Genomic DNA, 12,337 nt, shown 5'->3' with positions numbered 1-12,337 from the left:
GATCCCAGGACCCTGGGATCATGACCCGAGCCGAAGGCAGCCGCTTAACCGACTGAGCCACCCAGGCGCCCCGGTGCTATCTCTTTGTAGTTTTGATTTGCATTCCCTGATGATTATTGATGTTGAGCATCTTTTCGTGTATCTATTGTCCATTTGTGTATATTTTTGGAGATATGTCTATTCAGTTCCTCTACCCATTTTTAATCACATTGTTCGCTTTTTATTGAATTGTATGATCCAAAATATGGAAACAAGTACCCATCAATGGATAAATGGGCAAAGAAGATGTGATATATAGTCTATATATAAAGTGTTTACACACAATAGAATATGATACAGCATAAGAAAGTAGAACATTCTGTATTTAGGGCAACATCATGAACATTGAGGGTACTATGTCAAGTGAAATAAGTCAGGTAGAGAAAGAAATACTGTATGATATCAATTATATGTAGAAACTCAAAAAGCTGATCTTGTAGAAGCAGAGAGTATAATGATGGTTACCAAGGGTAGGGACTGAGTGAGGAAATTGGGAAATGTTGGTAAAAGGATACAAATTTGCAGTCAGAGATGAATAAGTTCTGGAGATCTAATGCACAGCATTGTGGTTATAGTCAAAAATACTGTATTGTATACTTTAAAGTTGTTAAGTGACTAGATAACATATTATCCAGTAAAGTATACCTTAAAGCTACACAATGTTATATATCCATTATATCTGAATTTAAAAAAAAAGAAGTGAATTATTGCAACAATGTACATGATTCTCAAAATTATTTCTTGAGTGAAAAAATTCAGAAATACGAGAATAGGCTTTGTGATTCCATTTATTAAAAAAAAACAGAAACAAAACAAAACAAAACAAAACAAATTTTAGAAAATGTAACCTAATCCGTAGTGAATTAAGTATCAGTGGTTCTTGGGGTGTGGGGAAACTGGGGTGGAGCAGAAGGAAGAGATTACAAAGTGGTACATGACAGATTTGGGGGGATGATACATCTATTTATTTTCTTATTGTTTTGATTCTTTCACAGTTATGTACATTTGACAAAAATAGTCATATTGTATAAATACATATGTACATTCTAGTGTTTACTAATTATGCCTCAACAAGGTTGTCAAAATGAAACATACATTTCTATGGCTCTGATGAAAATACAACAAAAGTTGTGCTGTGTAACAATTGATGAGGTCAAGTTGTAACTTCTCCAAAAAAGAACATGCAATTTTCACTGAAGATATCAAAACATTATTCATTAAATGTCCTTCAATGTCTAGATGGGAAATTCCAACTACTAAGCATAATTAATGAAATATAATATAAAACATTACCATAATTTAGCCTTTAAGTTCACTTTCTTTGATATCCCTTCTGAAAAAGACTTATTTTATTCTGACAATTAAGAAAACTGAATTTCTTTATAAATGAAGTGGGATATTTATTTTGGAGTTTGGAGAATTTTTTTTTGGAGATATTTTAATGTACCTATGATAGAAAATTAAGTTTTAATTAAAGTGAATAGGAGTTGTAGCTTAAATTTTTTTTTATTTTTTTAATATTTTATTTATTTGAGAGAGAGAGAATGAGAGAGAGAGAGCACATGAGGGGGGGGAAGGTCAGAGGAAGAAGCAGACTCCCTGCCTAGCAGGGGGCCCGATGCGGGACTTGATCCTGGGACTCCAGGATCATGACCTGAGCTGAAGGCAGTCACTTAACCAGCTGAGCCACCCAGGCGCCCCATAGCTTAAAAATTATATTCAAAAGTGATGATTGTGAAAAGAGCACCATCGCTTAAAAGGTGAAATAAAACGAAGTAAAATAAATTACCTTTGTCAGTTCATTAAGAATGAATGAAATGTAATAGACCTAAATGTGAAATGCACAACTATAAAACTCCTAGAAGATAACATAAGAGAAAATTTAGATGACCTTTGGTATGGCAAGACTGTTTACATGACACCAAAGACACAATCCATGAAAGAAATAATTTATAAGCTGGACTTCATTAAAGTTAAATACTTCTGCTTTGTGAAAGACAATGTCAAGAGAATAAGAAGAGAAGCCATAGGGGCACCTGGTTGGCTCAGTTGGTTAAGTGTCCAACTCTTGGTTTCAGCTCAGGGCTTGATTTCACAGGTTGTGGGATTGAGCTCCACATTGGGCTCTGCTCAGTCGGGAGTCTGCTCAAAGATTCTCTCCCTCTGCCCCTCCCCCTACTCTCATGTGCTTGCTCTCTCTCTCTCTCTCTCTCTCTCTCTCTCAAGTAAATAAATAAGGAAAAAAAGAAGAGAAGCTATAGACCAGGAGAACACATTTGCAAAATACACATTTGATAACAGACTATTACCCAAAATATAAAAAAAACTCTTAAAATTCAACAATAAGAAAACAAACAACTTCATTAAAAAATGGACTAAAGACTAACATATACCTCACCAAAGAAGATATATACATAGCTAATAAGCATGTGAAAAGATGCTCCACATCATATAATATCAGGGAAATGCAAATCAAAACAATAATGCAACATTATACCCACCTATTAGAATGACTACGAATCCAGGACACTGATAACAAGAAACACTGGAAAGGGTGTGAAGCAACAGGAATTCTCATACATTGCTGATGGGAATGCAAAATTGTACAACCATTTTGTAAGACATTTTAGTGTTTTCTTACAAAACTAAACACATTCTTACCATGTTATCCAGCAACTGCGTTTCAAGGTACTTTCTCAAAGGAGTTGAAAACATGTTTATACAAAAACCTGCACATAGATCTATAAACATCTATATTTATTTGGTGACTTTATTCATAAATGCCAAAACTTGGAAGCAACCAAGATGTCCTTTCATAGGTGAATGGATAAACTGTGGCATTTCCAGACAATGGAATATTATTCAGCACCAAATTAAATGAGCTATCAAGCCATGAAAATACATGGAGGAAACTTAAATTACTCAGTGAAAGTAGCTAATCTAAGAAGGCTACCTAGTGCATGATTCCAACTATATGACATTCGGGAAAAGACAAAACCATGGAGACAATGCAAAGGTCAGTGGTTGCCATCTATGCGAGTGAGGGAGAGATGAATAGGCAGAGCACAGAGAATTTTGAGGCATAGAAAATACTCCATATGGTACTATAATGATGTACATATGTCATATATTTTCCCAATTCTGTAGAATACAACATCAAAAGTGAGCCCTAAGGTGAACTATGGACTTTGGTTGATTATGATGTGTCACTGTAGATTCATTGTTGGTAACAAATGTACCATTCTGGTGATTGTTATTGATAATAGGGGAGGCTCTGCATGTGTGGGAACAGGAAATATATGGGAAATCTCTGTATCAACTTTCCATTTTGCTGTGACCTGAGAATTGCTCTTAAAAAAAAAAAAGAATAGTATAACAAAACCATACATCAGGACACAAAACAAGTGCCAACAAATTAAAAAAAGATGAAGTCATACCTTGTACTTTTTCCAATCACAAGTCTATGAAACTGGAAATCAACCACAAGAAAAAATCTGGAAAGAGCACAACTGCATGGAGGTTAAATAGCATGCTACTAAACAATGAATGGGTCAACAAAGAAATCAAAAAGGAAATAAAAAAATACATGAAGACAAATGAAAATGATAACACAACAGTCTAAAATCTTTGGGATGAAGCAAAAGTGGTTCTAAGAGGGAAGTTTATAGTAATACAGGCCTACTTCAAGAAACAAGAAAAATTTCAAATAAAAAACCTAAGCTTACATCTAAAGAGCTAGAAAAAGAACAAACAAAATCTAAAACCAGTGGAAGGAAAGAAATAATAAATATTAGAGCATAAATAAAATAAAAACTAAAAAAACAAGACAACAAGAAAATCTTCCATCAAGAGAGAGGACTTGAAAATCAAAATCAGAAAAGAGAAATAACAACTGACGCCATAGAAAAATTATATGCCAACAAATTAGACAACTGAAAAGAAATGGATAAATTCTTAGAAACATATAACCTCCCAAAACTGAACCAAGAAAAAATTAAAAAAATTGAACAGACTGACTACCAGCAATGAAATTGAATCAGTAATCAAAAACTACCAACAAACAAAAGTCCAGGGCTAGATGGCTTCAAAACTGAATTCAGCTAAATATTTAAAGAAGAATTAACAACTATTCTTCTCAAACTATTCCAAAAAATAGAAGAGGATGGAAAGCTTCCAAATTCATTCTACAAGACCAACATTACTCTGATATCAAAACCAGATAAAGACACTACAAAAAAGAAAACCATAGGCTAGTGTCTCTGATGAGCATAGTTGCAAAAAATCCTCAACAAAATATTAGCAAACTGAATCAACAATACACTAAAATAAAAAAAAATCACCATGATCAAGTGGAATTTATTTCTGGTATGTAAGTGTGGTTCAATATTCACAAATCAAAGTGATACATCATCGCTTCAACAAGAGAGGATAAAAACCATATGATAATTTCAATAGATTCAGAAAAAGCATTTGACAAGTACAACATCCGTTCATGATAACAACACTCAACAAAGTAGCTTTAGAAGGAATATACTTCAACATAATAAATCCCATATATAAAAAATTCATGGCTGGGGCTCCTAGCTGGCTCAGTCAGCTAAGCAGTTGCCTTTGGATCAGGCAATGATTTCAGGGTCCTGGGATGCAGCCCTGTGTTGGAGCCCTGCTCAGCGGGGAGCCTGCTTCTCCCTTTCCCTCTGTGGCTCCCCCTACTTGTGCTCTCTCTCTCTCTCTCTTTTGCAAATAAATAAATAAATAAATAAAATCTTTAAAAATTTCATGGTTAACATTATACTCAATGGTGAAAAACTGAAAGTTTTTCCTCTAAGATCAGGAATAAGACAAATATGTCCTCTGTCATTACTCTTATTCAGCATAGTACTGGAGGTGCTAGCCACAGCAATAAGACAAGAAAAAAAAATCCAAATAGGTAAGGAAGAAGTAAAACTATCACTATCTGCAGATGACATGATACTATATATAGAAAACCCTAAAGACTCCACCAAAAAAACTACTAAAATTGATAAATTCAATAAAGTTGCAGAATACAGAATCAATACACAAAAATCCATTACATTTCTATACATTAATAATGCAGCAGCAGAAAGAGAAATTAACAAAACAGTCTCATTTACAACTGCACCAAATATTGTAAAATACCTTGGAATAAACTTAATCAAGCAGTTAAAAGACTTGTACTCTGAAAACTACAAACATTGATGAAAGAAACTGAAGATGACATAAACAAATGGAAAGATATTCCATGCTCATTGATTGAGAGAACAAATATTGTTAAAATGTCCATACTACCCAAAGAAACCTACAGATATAATTGAACCTTATCAAAATACCAACAACATTTTTCGCAAAACTAGAACAAATAATCCTAAAATGTTTATGGTACCACGAAAGATCCCAAATAGTCAAAGCTGTCTCGGAAAAGAAGAACAAAACTGGAGGTATCACAATCCCAGTTTTTAAGCTATACAACAAAGCTATAGTAATCACAACAGAATATTACTGGCACAAAACTAGACACACAGATTCAATGGAGCAGAATAGAGAGCCCATAAATAAACCCACAATGAGATGGTCAATTAATATTCAACAAAGGAAGCAAGAATATTCAATGGGTTAAACACATCTTTCAACAATTGGAGTTGGGAAAAATGTACAGTTATATGCAAAAGAATGAAACTGGACCACTTCCTTACACCATACACACACAAAAATATACCCAAAATGGATTAAAGACCTAAATGTGAGACTTCAAACCATAAAAATTATAGAAGAGAGCACAAGTAGTAATTTCTTTGACAGTTGCCATATTAACATTTTTCTATATATGTCTCCTAAGGCAAGGAAAACAAAAACAAAAACAAGAACAAAAACAGGTTTTTGGGATGACACCAAAATAAAAAGCTTCTTCACAGCAACAGAAAAGACAACCTACTGAATGAGAGAAGATATTTATAAATGATATATCCAATTATGTGTTAGAATCCAAAATATGTAAAGAACTTAATAACTCAACACCAGAAAAACACAAATAATCCAGTTAAAAAATGGACAGAAGACATGAACAGACATTTCTCCAAAGAAGACATACAGATGAACAACACACACATGAAAAGAAGCTCAACATGAAATGAGAAATGAAAATCAAAACCACAATGAGATACCTCACACCCATCAGAATGGCTAAAATCAAAAGCACAAGAAAAAATAAGTGTTGGCAAAGATGTAGAGAAAAAAGAACCCTTGTGCACTCTTGATGGGAATGAAAACTGTGTAACCATTGTGGAAAACTCTATAGAGTCCTTCAAAAAATTAAAAATAGAAGTACCAGATGATCCAGTAATTCCACTACTGTGTATTTACCCAAAGAAGATGAAAACACTAATTCAAAAAGATATATGCAACTCTATGTTTATTGCAGCCTTATTATAATAGCCAAAATATGGAAATAACCCAAAGGTCCATTGACAGATGAATGGATAAAGAAGAGTGGTGTATATATACATAATGGGACATTGCTCAGCTATAAAAAAAGAATGAAATGTTTCCATTTGCAACAGCTTAGGCGGATCTAGAGAATATAATGCTAAGTGAAATAAGTGAGTCAGAGAAAAACAAATATCATACAATTTCACTCATATGTGGAATTTAAGAAACAAAACAAACAATTAAAGAAAAAAAGAGATAAACAGGGACGCCTGGGTGTCTAGGTCAGTTAAGCGTCGGCTTTTGGCTCAGGTCACGATCCAAGGATCCTGAGATGGAGTCCAGCATCAGGCTCCATGCTCAGCAGGGAGCCTGCTTCTCCCTCTGCCTGTCATTCCCCTTGCTTGAGCTTGCTCTCTCTCTCTGACAAATAATTAAATAAAATCTTTAAAAAAAGAGAGAGAGAGAGAGAGAGAGAGAAATAAAACCCAGACTCTTAAATATAGAGAACAAGTTTGTAGATACCAGATGGTGGGTGGGTGGGGGAATTAGTGAAATAGGTAAAGATTAAGAGTACACTTCTCATGATGAGCACCTAGTAATGTATAGAATTGTTGAATCACTATATTGCACTCCTGACACTAATATAAAACTGTACATTAATTAAAAATATACATAATAAAAATAAAACAAAGACAAAAAAGAACAACAAAAATCAAAAGCATATATTACAAAAAGAAATGGAAACAATTTAAATATTAGCCTAACAAAGAAGTAACATTTCATTTTGTCTTAATTTTGTCTTAATGCCAAAGGTGCTAGTGTTGAATTGAATACTAAATGCTCATGGAAAATCTGCAAATTATTCTCAGAATACTGGCTTTTCAAATACTGATCTAGAATTACATAATCTTCATTTACTTTGTCTACCTACTTAAGTTCTAACCTTAAATCATGTCCACTCATGTTCTATATTCCAAATTTCTCTGTTAGCTCTCATTATTTCTTCCTGACATTTAAATTACTTTATTAAAAAGGAATGTATTTATTTCCATAATATTGCAAATCATTTAAAATTATAGGATCTAAATAATTTAAAATAAACTAGTTTGAACATAACACTGTATGTTAATTATACCTGAAATAAAATAAATGAATAAATAAATAAATTTATGTTCTCTATCTTTAAATAAATAAATAAACCTTTTTTAAAGATTTTATTTATTTATTTATTTGAGAGAGCGAGAATGAGAGAGAAAGAGAGAGCACATGGGGGGGTCAGAGGGAGAAGCAGACTCCCCGCTGAACAGGGAGCCCGATGCAGGACTCGATCCCGGGACTCCAGGATCATGACCTGAGCCGAAGGCAGTCGCTTAACCAACTGAGCCACCCAGGTGCCCAATAAACAAAGCTTTTTGGTTATATTATAGAAGAGACTTTAGCTCAAGAGATAAATTGCATCTGTAGCAAAATTTTAAAAAAGTAAATATAAACCTTAAAATTAAATTATCTATCCCAAATATAGAGAATTTTAGGTCATCATATTGAAAAAAAATCTGCAAAAGTAATGAAACTTACCACTTCAAATCTCCTAGAATGGTTAGAACAGAAAAGACTGACCACATCGAATGCTGGTGAGGATGTAGAGCTACTAGAACTTTCATACATTGTTGCTTAGAGTTTACACATACAACTTCTAAAGTCAACTCCTAAAAAACTCATTTCTGAAGGTAAACATTTAGAATATGTCTCAGAGATTGGACTCCCGGGAGAAAATGCATCTAAGAGAAATCAAAACATGAACCCAAAAGGACTTGTAGAAGTCTTCATAGCAGCTTTATTGATAACTGCCAAAAGCTAAAAATAGCTCAAATGTCAATCAACATGAAATGGATAAAGTAATTATGTTACATTCAAATAATGGAATACTGTACACAGCAATACAGAAGAATGAACTGCTGAGATACATAGCAAAAGGGATGAATCTCATAATCATTATGCTGAGCAAAAAGAGACACAAACAAGTATGTGGTGTATGATTTAATTTATATGAAGTCCAAGAACAGGCAAAACTAATATATGGTGATAGAAATAAAAACAGAGGTTGCTTATTGGACTGACTGAAAGGAGGCATAAGGAAGCTTCCTAAGATGATGTAAATGTTTTATTTGTTTTATTAATACTACATTCAATGTCTATTAATATTGCATAATATTATACTTGTCAGTACTAACTGATTTTTACACTTAACTTTACAGTATGCATTCCTTGCTCTGCATATAATTTTTACCTCAGTAAAAGTGAAAAAAATAGGATTTTGAATCCAAAAAAAAGAAGAAAAGAACCCCACCCAAGAAAAATATTATCAAAAGCAGAATTTAACAAATTCTTATCAAATGTTTAATTATTATTTAAATAAAAATGACAACACAAAGCAGTAACTGAAAAAATGCAAGTAGTTACTGTCTAGTGCTATACATCTGATTCTGATTCACTATGGTTTTCTAAGTAATTTTAGTTTTAAGGTTTACTTTAATACTACAGATTATTTTGACTCATAATGTGATTCAAGGCTGAGAGGGAAGAGTTGTTTGGGAAATGATTACAACACAGGTTAAATCTCCAAATTTATAAATGTGCATAAAATAAATGATAACTTCCCTCTTGATCATTTCAGTCCTTTTTTCTTATATGTTTGTGTTCATATCTTCCTCCAGTTCTGAGTGTCCTTATGTGAAAGCAACACATATAATTTTTAACAAAAAGTTACTGAAGATTGTAAGTAAGCACTCAGATCACTGGTTCTCAAATTGCCTACATGTTAGAATCACCCAGAAAATTTTATAGTAGTACCGCCTGAGTTTCATTTGACTCTCACCCCCAGAAATTCTGACTTAAGTAGTATGGGGTATGGCCTCATCCAGTTAAAAGCTCTTTAAGTAATGCTGATAAACAGCAAGATTGGGAGACAACTGACTGAAAACTATTAGGAACAGAAACAGAGCCCCAAATGCATCACCCCTGAAAAAGTATGTTTCAGCAATAAATTCTTTGGGTCCTTAATGGGAACTTGGGTTTTAAAAAATTGACCTCAAAACGTGTGGAATTACACCCAAAACCATAAGATACCTCAGAATAAATCTAACCAAAGACGTAAAGGATCTATACTCAGAAAACTATAGAATACTCATGAAAGAAATTGAGGAAGACACAAAAAAATGGAAAAATATTCCATGCTCATGGATTGGAAGAACAAATATTGTGAAAATGTCTATGCTACCTAGAGCAATCTACACATTTAATGCAATCCTTATCAAAATACCATCAACTGTTTTCAAAGAAATGGAACAAATAATCCTAAAATTTGTATGGAACCAGAAAAGACCCTGAATACCCAAGACGGTAGCATCACAATTCTGGACTTCAAGCTCTATTACAGTATGGTACTGGCACAAAAACAGACACAACAATCAATGGAACAGAATAGAGAGCCCAGAAATGGACCCTCAACTCTGGTCAACTAATCTTCGACAAATCAGGAAAGATTATCCAATGGAAAAAAGACAGTCTCTTCAACAAATGGTGTTGGGAAAATTGGACAGCCACATGCAGAAGAATGAAACTGGACCATTTCCTTACACCACAGACAAAAATAGACTCAAAATGGTTGAAAGACCTTAGTGTGAGACAGGAATCCATCAAAATCCTTGAGAAGAACACATGCAGCAACCTCTTCGACCTCAGCTGCAGCAACTTCTTCCTAGAAACATCGCCGAAGGCAAGGGAAGCAAGGGCAAAAATGAACTATTGGGACTTCATCAAGATAAAAAGCTTGCATACCAAAGGAAACAGTCAACAAAACCAAAAGTCAACCAGCAGAATGGGAGAAGATATTTGCAAATGACATATCAAATAAAGGGCTAGTACTCAAAATCTATAAAGAACTTATCAAACTCAACACCCAGAGAACAACTAATCCAATTAAGAAATGGGCAGAAGACATGAACAGACATTTTTCCAAAGAAGACATCCAAATGGCCAACAGACACATGAAAAAGTGCTCAACATCACTCGGCATCAGGAAAAACCAAATCAAAACCTCAATGAGATACCACCTCACACCAGTCAGAATGGCTAAAATTAACAAGTCAGGAAACGACAGATGTTGGCAAGGATGCACAGAAAGGGGAACCCTCCTACACTCTTGGTGGGAATGCAAGCTGGTGCAGCCACTCTGGAAAACAGTATGGAAGTTCCTCAAAAAGTTGAAAGTAGAGCTGCAATATGATTCAGCAATTGCACTACTGGGTATTTACCCAAAAGATACAAATGTAGTGATCCAAAGGGGCACATGCACCCCAATGTTTATAGTAGCAATGTCCACAATAGCCAAGCCATGGAAAGAGCCTAGATGTCCATCAACAGATGAATGGATAAAGATGTTGTGTATATATACAATGGACTATTATGCAGCCATCAAAAATGAAATCTTGCCATTTGCAAAGATGTAGATGGAAGTAGAGGGTATTATGCTAAGCGAAATAAGTCAATCAGAGAAAGACAAGTATCATATGATCTCACTGATATGAGAAATTTGAGAAACAAGACAAAGGATCATAGGGGAAGGGAGGGGAAAATGAAACAAGACAAAACTGGAGTGGGAGACAAACATAAGAGACTCTTAATCTCAAGAAACAAACTGAGGGTTGTTGGAATGGAGGGGGGGTGGGAGGCATGGGGTGGCTGGGTGATAGACACTGGGGAAGGTAGGTACTATGGTGAATGCTGTGAATTGTGTAAGACTGATGAATCACAGGCTTGTACCCCTGAAACAAATAATACACTATATGTTAATAAAGAAAATTAAAAAAAAAAAGTGTGGAAACAACAACTGTAAAAATGGGGACATGTCACCTGGCATAGGTAAAACCTTATTAGCCAAAGCTGTACCAACCAAACCTCAGCCACTTTCTTGAGAGTAGTTGGCTCTGAATATATTCAGAAGTACCTAGATGATGGCCTCAATCTCATTGGGGAATTGTTTCGAGTTGCTGAAGAACATGAACCATGCATCATTGTCTATTGATGAAATTGATTCCATTGGAACAAAACATATGACTCAAATTCTGGTCGTGAGAGAGAAATTCAAAGAACAATGTTGGAACTGTTGAGCCAGTTGGATGGATTCAATTCAAAGGTTGATGTAAAAGTTATCATGGCCACAAACCAAATAGAAACTTAGGATCTAGCACTTACTAAATCAGGCTGTATTGATAGGAAGATCAAGTTTCTTTGGCCTGATGAAAAGACTAGGAAGCACATTTTTCAGATCCACACAAGCAGGATGATGCTGGCCGAGGATGTAACCCTGAACGACTTGATCAAGGTAAAGATGACCTCTCTGGTGCCCACATCAAGGCAATCTGTACAGAAGCTAGTCTGGTGGCCTTGAGAGAATGTAGAATGAAATTAAGAAATGAAGACTTAATAAAATCTAAAGAAAGTGTTCATTATATAAACAACAACAACAAAAACACAAGGAGGCACCCCTGTGGGGCTCTATCTCAGCAGACCACAGTTTCCTTCAAGGAAATGTTTGGGAGTGTCCTAACCACCCCCCCCCATCCCCCAGCTGAGGGATGAGGTTGGGGAAGCTGCCCAGGGGAACCCATATTCCAGTTGCTCTTTCTTAGCAGAACCTACTGTGTATCTTTTTGAGGTGATATGTATAATACCCACCAGACTGCCTTCATCTGCTGCTCACTAGAGTACTTTCTCCCCAATAAAGCATGCTCCTTCTCAAAAAAAAAAAAAAAAAAGGAGGAATGTCAAAATTAGGAAAAAAAAAACATTT

At 34.7% G+C, this 12,337-nt stretch overlaps 1 pseudogene; it reads left to right on the top strand.

Moving 5' to 3' along the window:
- The first annotated feature begins 11,390 nt into the window (after nt 1-11,390).
- Nucleotides 11,391-12,126, top strand: LOC112833964 (26S proteasome regulatory subunit 4 pseudogene; annotated as a pseudogene).
- The last annotated feature ends 211 nt before the right edge of the window (nt 12,127-12,337 follow it).

The sequence above is a fragment of the Callorhinus ursinus genome, unplaced genomic scaffold (assembly GCF_003265705.2).
Source record: "Callorhinus ursinus isolate GAN/ISIS: 27379988/994484 unplaced genomic scaffold, GSC_fseal_2.0 scaffold1, whole genome shotgun sequence".
NCBI lineage: Eukaryota > Metazoa > Chordata > Mammalia > Carnivora > Otariidae > Callorhinus > Callorhinus ursinus.
The sequence above is the reverse complement of the archived record's forward strand: the minus strand, read 5'-3'. Positions and strand labels throughout refer to the sequence as shown.